This window comes from Physcomitrium patens, chromosome 4 (assembly GCF_059467195.1).
Source record: "Physcomitrium patens ecotype Gransden chromosome 4, ASM5946719v1, whole genome shotgun sequence".
Lineage (NCBI taxonomy): Eukaryota > Viridiplantae > Streptophyta > Bryopsida > Funariales > Funariaceae > Physcomitrium > Physcomitrium patens.
Window position 1 is genome coordinate 17,556,356 of NC_143413.1, and position 12,755 is coordinate 17,569,110.

A 12,755-nucleotide genomic window follows, 5' to 3' on the forward strand; every position below is an offset into this window, starting at 1 on the left:
TTTGATTTGAAGATCTCGCATTCCTCGTATAATTTCTTCCATACCCATATCTGCTTTCTTTGACAAGGATGTCGAAGGTTGAACTGTAGGCATTGTTGGTGGTGTTGTACGTATTGGAGCTTTGGGTGCTTGTACTGTTTTCGAAATATTGCTCCTATCCTTCTTCCTTTCTTTTTTTGTAAGCAACCCCACCGCATCTTCAACGTTCTTCCACTTCGTTGTCAATCCTTCATCTTCTTCTTTGTCTTCAAGAAGGGGTTCTAATTTCTCTTGCAATTCTCCATCAGCAGCTTGAAGAAATAGATCAACTTTATTTGGCTCCAATGTCAATTTTTCTACCTTCGATAATTGAGAGTACTGCCTCTCAAATTCCCTTAGTAGCTCTGTTGCTTGCAAATTCTTATTGGGCCGTTCAATCCATCCCAGAAACAGCTTCTTAGTAACACGATCAGCATCTTCCAAGAAATATTTGTCTTTCAATGCATGTGAAAAATCCTCCCATGAATTCCCATAATGATCCGTAATCGATGTAATGTGGTCCCTTATCTACGGTATCATGGCAAGTCCAAATAGTGCAACCATTTTCTTCTCAAAAACCCGATTTAATTCCATTTCACGAACATAACATCTTAAATACCTTGAAATATTCCTCCCATCAAATTGATCAATTTTATTGACCACTACTTGCAATGCTTTGGTTGCCAAAGCTTCCTTTCAATCATTACTTTGCTGTTGCTGCATTGACAATGAGAAGGCTTGAAAAAAACTATCAATAGACGGATCCATGTGCATACCTTGTCCTTTAGAAGACTCCCCACCAGAAACTCCTCCCAAAAATCCTTCAAAATTTTTATTTTCGTTTTCCATAAAAATAAAGATAAAATCAACCGAAATCCAATACCATCTACCTCAAGCTTTCACGTCGGGTTCACCACTTTTTGTCGTATTACGTGCTTTCCTGCTCAAGAACGCGCCGGGTGTCTGGCTGTAGAAGGTAGTATGGAGATTCGTCGATAGTCAAGCAGTCTATCAGTTTTGACTGCTGGAATATAAACGACTGCAACAATGTATCGTAAATCTATACGGGTGCTCTTCGACTGCTTATCGAAGTCCTTTTTTGTCCCAGCCGGTAGGTCTCTAGACGTTACAGAGAACCCCGAACAACCCAAACTGTTAATCTTCAATACTCCTTTGTACTTACCATCTTGTATCCACTGACTGTCTTGTTAGATTAACCCAATAAATTTCATTCACTCCGCATACTCAATCCTATAGACGCCCTTTTAATCCTTCAATCACAGACGTAACTCGATTTCACAAAACAGTCAAGAGTATTCAAACCCACTTCAATAAAAATCTCGATTCACCATTACAATATTGACTTCAACAGCGATTGCCTCAGCCTTTCCAAAACTCTACGAAGAAGAAAAATCCAAATTCTCTGTCTTTCCTTCCCCGACCCGAAGCATGAAGCTCCTCTCTCTAATTTTCTTTGATCTTCAAAAACCTCCAATGAAAACCGAACTAGTAACCTTGCAAAAGCTTGAAAACTAGCTCCTCCCGATTCTCCAGAGGAAAAAAAAAAACCCCTTTCGAAACTATATCCCCCTTAACCTTATCCTCTGAATTTCTTCAATCTTCCGTCTTAGATCCGGAATTGGCTCCCACCTCAAGCTTGGATCCGAAATTGGCTCTCGCCGTCAAGCTTGGATCCAAAATTGGCTCTCGCTGTCAGAGCTTTCTCCTTCGTTTTTACCTTTAAAAAATCCATTTACCAAAAACAACGTTCCCTGAAACGGCACAGAGAACAGGACAGCCTGAAACAGAATCGAATCCCGTAATCGGGACCACATTGAGTCGCTCGACCAATTCAGGTCCCATATTGGGAAAGATGCCCGTAGTAACCTGGATGTTCCCGTAATTGGGTCAAATTGGTCCTCGCGTCAGATTGGCTAAGACCCGTAGTAAGACCTGGATTTCCCGTAATTAGACTGCATTGGGTTGACCGGCCAATTCAGGTCTCATATTGGATAAGAGGACCCGGATTGGATTCTCGAAATTGGATCCAATTGGCTCTTCGAACCCGTCATGTGAATTTGTCCTTCTCTTCCTGCTGACTCCCGTTATTGGAATCGAATGGAGCATTTCAGTATGCCCCGGCTGACTGTAACAGAGTGACTGAACCTGACCACTCAGTATTTGTACTGGAGTTGGTCGATGCTCCCAATATTCGAGGTAACTGAATATTAATAAAATTCCCCTTTCTTTTTATTTTCACTCTATACTCGTGTTACAACACGACACCGGAAGGGAGAAAATGTTGGTATTCTTGATTGTTGATAGAATGGGAGATACTTCTGTTGTTGAAATTCAGAGTTGTCTAGAAGGTTGAGTATGCTGAATGCATGCATGGTTGTGTTAATCTGACTATACGGATAGAGGATATCTGCCAACATTTTAAAGAGGTATTGGGAGTTGGCAAATTGGAGGTTGTTTAGGATTTCTGTGATAACTGAGAACCTACTGACAGGGATAAGAAGAATATCGACGAGCGACGAAGGAACATCGATGCGGATTGCAGCATAGCCTCACAATCTGTAAGCGGGGTTGAATTGGAACTTCTTGAGCATTCGAAAGGGCGTGCAGAGATACTAGCAATAGATGTTTCACAATAATTCGGAAAGACACAATGAGGATCACAGCTTGCTGAAGTTCACGGTCTAGGATTAAAAAAATTAATGATAAAGATAAAATAAAAAACATAAAATAAATAAAATAAAATAAAAATGAAAAAAGAGATTGAAGTTATATAGGATCTTTAGGCGTTTTATATTGGAATTAAGCTTTTACATTGTAATCCAATATAGATTGTATTTGGATAGTCAAGAACCTGATAGACTGGTTGAGTACTAGCAAAAAACCATACTATCTCCTATAGCCTGACGCTTGACACGTTCTCAAGCAAGATAGCACGTAATACGACATAAGTGGTGAACCCGACGTGAAAGCTTGAGGTGGAAGATATTGGATTTCGTTTAATTTTATTTTTATTTTTATGGAGAATGAAAATAAAAATTTTGAAGGATCTTTGAGAGGAGTTTCTGGTCGAGGTTCTTCTAAAGGACAAGGTATGCACATGGATCCGGCTATTACTAGTATGTTTCAAGCCTTCTCATTATCAATGCAGCAACAACAAAGCAATGATCGTAAGGAAGCTTTGGCAACCAAAGCATTGCAAGCAGTGGTCAATAAAATTGATCAATTTGATGGAAGGAATAATTTAAGGTATTTAAGATGTTATGTTCATGAAATGGAATTAAATCGAGTTTCTGAGAAGAAAATGGTTGCACTATTTGGACTTGCCACGATACTGGAGATTAAAGACCATATTACATCGATTATGAATCATTATGGGAATTCATGGGAGGTTTTTTTACATGCATTGAAAGACGAATATTGCTTGGAAGATGTTGATCGCATTACTAAGAAGCTATTTCTGGAATGGATTGAACGGCCTAATAAGAATATGCAAGCAACAGAGCTACTAAGGGAATTTGAGAGGTAGTACTCTCAATTATCGAAGGTAGAAAAATTGACATTGGAGCCGAACAAAGTTGATCTATTTCTTCAAGCTGCTGATGGAGAATTGCAAGAGAAATTAGAACCCCTTTTTGAAGACAAAAAAGAAGATGAAGGATTGACAACGAAGTGGAAGAACGTTGAAGATGCAGTGGGGTTGCTTACAAAAAAAGAAAGGAGGAAGGATAAGAGCAATATTCCGAAAACAGTACAAGCACCCAAAGCTCCAATACGTACAACACCACCAACAATGCCTACAGTTCAACCTTCGACATCCTTGTCAAAGAAAGCAGATATGGGTATGGAAGAAATTATACGAGGAATGCGAGATCTTCAAATCAAATTAGCAAGACTTGAAGAGAATACTTCTATAAATAATTCAAAGAATGTTTCAAAACAAGGATATGTACGAAGATGCATTTGGTGTGATGATGCTTCACACACTAGAAAAGATTGCAATGAATTTAATAATATGATACGGCAGGGAATTATTTGCTAGAAAGATGGAAAGATAGCATTGAAAAATAGAGAGGATCTTCTTCAAACCAATTTTGGCAAGGGAGGAATGAGAGCATTGGTTCAAGATTACTTAAAGGAGCATGAAACAGTAGCACGAGAAAGTGCAAGTTATGGTGCTAGAGTAGATGATGAAATTGGTGGAAGTACGGAAACTAGTGAGTTTTGGGCTTCTGCCGTTTCTACAATACAAGAAGGGAAATTACCTCGAGAAGCGTTATTGAGAATGGCAGCTACAATACGAGGTACAACAGGTTGGGAGGATCCTGTTGAGTCTCTTTCAGTTCATGCATATATTGCTAAGAGCCAACATGAAGCTTTGATGGAAGAAAAGAGACGAGGAAATTTTGATGATACTAGAGAAGGAAATTCTTTTAAGAGTCAAACTTGAGGAGACAAGGCTCGGGAGGCAGCTTCACAAGAATTGCTTGTAAAGGATACCTCAGCATCATTGGAAGAAAAAACAAGGGAGACAAAAGATAAGAACAAATCAATTGCTTATAAGCTACTTTCTGACATTGAAGCGGCAACAAATTTGAAAGGGGTATTAGAAGAATGTATATTAAATGCTAAGGTGGAATTCACATTGAAAGAAGTTTTGGAAATTGCAAAGAAGGACTTTCATGATGTTATCATTGACAGCATTAAGCGAAAGAAGCAATTAATCGATGAAACTGGAATGAGTCATGCCATTGATGCAAGAATATATAAAGATGAAGAAGAGGTTGATATTGGTTACAAACAACCAACAAATGAAAAGAATGGGTATAATCAACGAGTACATTTTGAAGATTATAATGATAAGAAAATGGAAACTTTGAGCCATTATACTCGAAAGTATTGGACAAGGGCAACTACTGATGTATTGGTAAAAGTAGGAGATATAGAAGAACCAATTGTTGCTTTAGTGAACCATGGTTCTAAAATAAATCTTATGTCTAGAGATCTTTATAAGAAGCAAAAATGGCCAATTGATATAGAACATGGATGGGTAATACGAGCAGCTAATAACACATGGGGCGAATTATATGGAGCTTGTCCAGATGTCAAAATTTGGATTGGGGATGTTGCGACGGAGCAACATTTCTTTGTTCAAGATACAACGTTGTCGTAATGTGTGAAGTCTTGCTTGAGAATGCTCTGGGCACTTAGCTGTAGAAGGAAGAATAGAAATTGCGATAACAAAATCCTAATTTTAATAGAATACTAACAATGCTCTAATTAGACTATAATAATGGTAAACAAACGTAATCCAATTCAAAAAAACTCAAAGAAATTTCAAACAAACAATAAAATTCTTAAAGAAATATTAAAATGATCACAAATTTTACTCAAATATATGTCAATTCAACCTTAATTTAATCCTAGTTAAAACCCTATTGAATTTCACTCAACTTTAGACCAAACTTAATTAAATCTTAAATCCTAATAATTCCTAAATCTTAAATCAAATTCTAAACAAATCTTAAATTAAATCCTATTCCAAACCCTAAACCCTAAACCAAACCCTAAATCAAACCCTAAAACAAACCCTAATCCAATCCTAAACCCTAAACTAAATCCTATTCCAAACCCTAAACCCTAAACCAAACCCTAAATCAAACCCTAAAACAAACCCTAATCCAATCCTAAACCCTAAACTAAACCTTAAATCAAATCCTAACTAAACCCTAAATCCTAATCCAAACCGTAATCCAACCCTAAACACTAATCCAAATCTTAAAACCTAAAACAAACCTTAAATCAAACTCTAATCTAAACCTTAATCCAACTCTAAACTCTAATCCAAATCCAAAACCCTAAACCAAACCTTAATTCAAACCCTAACCAAATCCTAATCCAAACCCTAATCCAAATCTTAAATCAAACCCTAATTAAATCCTAAACCCTAATCCAAACTCTAAACCCTAATCCAAACCCTAATCCAAATCCTAATCCAAACCCTAAACCGAACCCTAGCCAAATCCTAATCCAAATCCTAGTAATTCCTATAACACATTTAAACCTCAATATCTACTGAATAAACCATTGATCTCAATTCAAAATTTGCATACTTCTTAAAAATCAAATTCAAAATAAGCAAAAAAATTTTGAAAAGGATCGGAGATACCAAATTGACGAAAACCTCAAAAATGTATTTGGGTGTTAGCCGGCCTCCTTCTCCAATCTTATTGCCAACCTTCAAGAGCCAATTTCTCTTCTTTGCGCTGTTCGATTGGTTTCGAACTTGTCATGGACATTGTAAAACAAGTCTTATATCCTCTCACATAAGTTTTACTCCAATCCAACTAGTAGATTGTATGAAATCTTAAAAACCCTCTTTGGACCTAAAATACTACTTTCTGAGACCTTGACTCACTTAAACCTCAATATCTCTGAGTTCATCCGTTAGATCAAACTCAAATTCACAACATGTATTCAACACAACTATAAACATGAACGTAAAAAATTTCACTCGTAGATCTAGAACAAAACTCTCGAAATCACTTCAAAACATAAATCCTATTTTATTTCATAAAACCCAAGTCATCTAAAAAAAACCTCAATTTTGCAAAGCTCTTATAAATTAATATCAACTCCAAATCACCCAAAATCAATGCCCATAGAAACCCTATCTAATCTTCTCTCAAATCCTACTCTCCGATCTGCCATAGAGTTCTAAAGTCGTTGTCAAGACTCGGTTATGTGCCTCAGGGTTTGATTTCGACCCTGGTTCATAATCGGCCCTCTCTGAGTATCAATATCTAGTTTTTCTAAGTAATTTTTTCTAGAATTTACTCTTAACTTTCTTCTAAAGATTCTTATATCATTTATTTTTCTAATCTACTTTGATTTGCCTTACTTATGGTACTACAAATTAATTAGAAGTCACCTTTCTAAAAGGCAGCATTGATACCTTTTAATTTTTCTACCCCTTTGGCTATTAACTATATTTCTAAGATAATTTGTTCTAATACTTTGAACTAAGATCTCTTAAATTATAATAATCTCCACACTCTTTCACCTTTTAATCATGTTACATCATGACAACGTCTTATCCGTTGATTTTAAGACAACCTTATATTATGGCAACACGGATGGAAACAAAAGTACTTGACGATGGTTCTGCTTATGCAAGGGTACATAGCGAAGATGGGAGGAAAGCTGTACAATTTTTAACAGTACCTCCTAACCATGAATGGAATCGAGATAGGTTGATGGAGAAACTATTGCCAAAGATTGTTGAAGGATTTAAGGATTTTAGGGAGGTACCACTATAAAGCGAGATTATGGAGGTACAAAAGAAGAGGTACTCTCGCATGATGAAGGTGCCTTTCATGCGAGTTTTATTAGTATTTTAGAGAATGGAAATATTATGTATAAGAAAGTTGATGATTTTAAAAGAAAAGAAAGAAAAAGATTATATAATATTGAAGGATAATTACGCAAGTTAGGTACATTACAAGATGATGAGAGGATTTTAGGTGTTTATGAAGAAAATGGACTAGAAGATTCATTGGAATTGATTACATCTATTGGGTTAGGGGATAATGATAAGATTGTTGAGATTCATTCAAGAGAGGTTTATACCATACTTGAATCTTTTCAAGCACCAGAAGTCACTATAGAGACGAGATATAAAATGGCAGATAAGAAGGTAAAGCCTGTTGCAAGACCATTACCAGAAGATTCTAAAGAAAAAATGGGAGAAGCATCAAAAGAAGTAAGTTTAAGAGATCCAATAGGTATTGGACATCAGTTTACTAAAGAAACTTTTGAAGAATTGAAGATTGATTCTGATGGTTCTTTATTGTCGAAGAAAATTACTTGCTTCAAAAAGATGTTGGCTAAACAAGATAGATCATTTGCCTTCGAATCTTATGAAATTGGGTGTGTGGATCCGAATATTATAACACCTATGGTTATCTTCACTGTATCGCATGTACCTTGGAATCTAAGACCGATTTCAATACTGAGGAAACATTTACCTAAATTGATGGAACTATTAAAAGAAAAGATAAAGATGAAAATATTGGAACCCTGATTTGCATCGTATTCTAGTCGATGGTTTACGGTACCTAAGAAGAATGGATCACTACGTTTTATTCAAGATATACAACCGGTGAATGCAGTAACTGTCAGGAATGCAGGAATTGGACCTATTGTGGATGAATTTGTTGAGGCGTTTGCAGGAAGGGCGATCTATTCAATAGGTGACTTGTATTCAGGTTATGATCAATTTTAACTTGCCGAAGGAAGTAGAGATATGACAACGATGAGGACACCACTTGGATTGGTTAGAATGTGCACTCTTCCTCAAGGCGCGACCAACTCAGTTGCGCATATGATGAATGGGATGAATAAGGTATTGAGAGATTTTATTCCAGAGAAGACTATGTCTTTTTTGGATGATGTTCCTATAAAAGGGTGCAAAGAAGGAGACAAGGATGAAACTTTAGATAAGAGGGGGTGTCGCAGATATGTTGTTGATCATATACAAGATTGTGAAAAGATTTTAACTCGGCTTGGAGAAGTTCATCTTACATTATCGGGTATGAAGTCCGTATTTGGAATATAAGAGGTTGTGATTGTTGGACATTTATGTGGATCTTACGGAAGAAAACCAGATCCGACTAAAGTTGATGCATTTGGAAGGATGAAAGAGGATTTTGATTCTTTAATAGAGGTTCGCAGGTTTTTAGGTGCATGTATATTTTATCGCATCTGGATCCCTCATTATGCTCACATAGCGGATCCATTATATAAACTGTTACGCAAGGGCTACCGATTTAAATGGGAAGAAAGGCATATTCAAGCAATGCAAAGATTGAAGAAATTATTGATGTCACTTCCAATATTGAGGAAGGTTGATTATAAGTGCAATAGACCAGTGATTCTTATTGTGGACACTAGTCCAATTGCCATTGGATGGGCTATAGGTCAAGAAGATTCAAGTGGGAATAGATTTGTAGTTCAATTTGGAGCTAAAGTTTTAAGTATTCATCAGCGTGCATATTCGCAAGTCAAAAGAGAACTTTGGGGAGTTGTTTCGGCTATGAAAGCTGAAAAGGACTATTTGATTGGGGCAGTAGTAGTAATTGAAACAGATTGCTTGCCATTGCTTGGAATGATTACTAACTGTTCAACGCCAGATATTGCAATGTTGAGATGGATTGCTTATATTAAGTCACTAAATCCAGAATTTAAGCATGTTATTGGAAAGGATAATTTAGTAGCAGACATGCTATCTCGAGCAAGATACGAGAGGGAGGACAAAATGGTTGAAGACATTGATGACGTCGGATTGAAATTCTATTCAATATCAAATCTCAACAGGGAAGACAAGCTATTTCTTGAAGAATCTTATGAAGGAGAATTATTGGATATTGGTCATTACTTGAATACCTTGATTAAGCAGGGAAATTGGTCTTCATAAAAATTCAAATAAATAAGAAAAAAAGCATATGGATTTTTGCTTCGAGATGGATTCTTATGGAAGAGACCGAAGAAAGGAATTGGGATACCACAACGAGTGATAGGCAAAAAGGAAGAAAAACTAAAATTATTAAAGGAGTTTCATGATAGTTTATGGGCAGGGCATAGAAGAATCTGGACTACTTTTGCTAAACTCAAGGAACGATATTGGTGGAAAAATATGTATCGAGATGTGCTCTCATTTGTAGAGTCATGTGAAATCTGTCAATCGTATTCTAATATCCGACATCGAGATGGTCTTCATCCTACGTATCCTCTGGCTATTCATTTTAAATGGGTTGTTGATTTGGTTATTATGCTAGTTGGATTATGGCAGATGAGATATTTGGTCTTAGCTCGTGAAAATTTATCAAATCAAGTAGAAGAAAGAGTATTAAGGACAAAATCTATAGAGGGGATTTGTAGGTTTTTGCTTGAAGATGTCATTTGCTGCTACGGATGCATAGGAAAAATCACTACAGATTGTGGAGAATTAAATACACAAGAAGCTGGTAAGTTCTTGGAAAGATGTGGAGTTAAACTATCACTGACTACTGCCTATAATCCGGAAGGGAATGCAAAAAGCAAACATGGTCACCCATCGATTGTGAAAGCATTAGTTAAAGCTTGTAATGGGAAAGTTAGAGAGTGGCCACGGCTTTTGTCATTTGCATTATGGGCTGATCGAACAACACATAGTTCGATGACAAGATATATGCCAGTAGAACTTATGACAGGTCAAAAACCAGTTATGCCGATTGAGGAAAAGGTACTTACTTGGAGTATGCTACCATAGGAAGATGGATTGACAAGAAAAGAACTTCTGGCTATTAGGATTCGACAATTGGAGCAAAGATCGGAAGATGTAGAAATAACATTGGACAGGTTAAAAAGAGCAAGGTTATAAAACAAGGCACGATTTGATAAGCAACATCGATTGAGACCTAAAGCAATAGAAGAAGATGATTGGATATTTGTTTATGATAGTAGTCTGGACAACCAATATAGCACTTTACGGAAGTTTTCAAAACGTTGGTTTGGACCGTATATGGTAACAACTGTTCATAATAATGCGACTTACTCATTGCGGGAATTAGATGGCACAAGGTTAAAAATATCAATTGCAGGGAAGAAAGTGAAATTGTTTAAACAAAGATATACATAAATAAATATAGAAGACCTTAATGAAGACATAGATATTTCGCAGTGAAAAGATGAAATTGATTGGATAGTAGAGACGATGAAGATATACTAGACGAAGATTTAGAGAATATATTATAAATTAAATGGCAACTATGTTAATTGGTGCATACCAGAGGATGCACAGGTTCAGAGGAGGTGGATGTCATGTTGTAACACGTCTATATGATGAAAATATAAATGAAGAAGATTTATTAATATTTAGTCACTTTGGATGTTAGAAGTGGCAGCCAATTCCAGTGCAAATATTGAGAAGCCAGGTTTAATCACCCCGTTACAGTCAACCGGGGCATACTCACCAATAACGAAATGTTCCGTTCGATTCTAGTAACAGGAGTCAGCAGGAAGGAAAAGGACCAATTCAACGTCGGATGAGCCTAGTTCGAAGAGCCAATTCGATCCAATTTCAAGACATCTAATCCTAGTCCTATTACAAGCTTCTTACCTAGTATGAGACTTGACTTGGTCGGGCAATCCAATGTAGTCCAATTACGGGGCTTCAATTCCGTTTCAGGCTGTTCCGTTCTTTGTGCCGTTTTGGGAATGTCCTTTCTGTAAAAGGATCTCTTAAAGGCAAAAATGGGGGGAAAAAAGTGAGGTCGGCTATTCCAATTCGGAGAGTCCAAGGCGGAAGAATAGGATCTTCTCATGGTAAAAGAGGAGGGTAGGTTAAGAAATGGATTTTTTTTTTTTTTTTTTTTGAGAATTGGAGTTTTAGGTCGGAGAACTAGCTTCATGCTTTCGGAAAAAGATGGAGAATTGGAATTTTTTTTTATATAGGGTTTTGGGGAGACTGAGAAGATAGTTGCTGAAAGTCAGTGTTATATTGGTGAATTAGATTTTTCCGGAAGGAAGAAAAGGCTAGTACTCTTGATTGTTGATGAAATGGAAGATACTTCTGTGGTTGAAATTCAGCGTTGTCTAGAAGGTTGAGTATGCTGAATGCATGCATGGTTGTGTTAATCTGACTGTACGGATAGAGGATATCTGCCAACAGTTTAAAGAGGTATTGGGAGTTGGCAAATTATGGGTTGTTTAGGGTTTCTATGATAACTGGGGACCTATTGACAGGGATAAGAGGAATATCGACGAGCGGCCAAAGAACATCGGTGCGGATTGTAGCATAGCCTCACAATTTGTAAGCGGGGTTGAATTGGAACTTCTTGAGCATTCGAAAGGGCTTGCAAAGACACTAGTGATAGATGTTTCACAATAAGTCGGAAGGATAGATTGAAGATCTCAGATTGTCAAAGTTCACGGTCTAGGATTAAGGTAGTTAACAATAAAGATAAAATAAAAAATATAAAATAAATAAAATAAAATAAAAATAACAAAAGAGATTGAAGTTATATAGGGTCTCTAGGCGTTTTATATTGGAATTAAGCTTTTACATTGTAATTTGATATAGATTGTATTTGGGTAGTCAAGAATCCGATAGACTGCTTGAGTACTAGTGAAACACCATATTACCTCCTACAGCTAGACGTCCAGTGTGTTTTCAAGCAAGATAGCACATAATACGACAGTAGATGTCTATCAAAAAGAACAACTATCATTCCTCTTGGGTGATAAAGTATGGCTATTTCATCACAATATCAAGACCACTCATCCTTATGACAAGTTGGACTATCGAAGGCTTGGACCATTTTCTATTTCTGCACAAATCAATCCAGTTGCATATCATTTACATCTACCGGAGTCAATGAAAATCCATCCAGTATTCCATGTGTCTCTTCTTGAACCATACAAGATAGTAGACATACCAAGAAGATGACAAGCTCCACCTCCTCCTATAGAAGTGGATAATAATCAAGAGTTTGAAGTAGAAGAAGTCTTAGATTCAAGGCGGCCCCAAAATAAATTAGAATATCTTGTCCATTGGCACGGATATGATATTAGTGAACGCATATGGGAGCCAATAAAGAATCTTACAAATGTAGCAAAGGCGGTGGAGGCTTTTCATTGATGATATCTATGAAAATCAAGATGAAAACCTTCTTTATAAA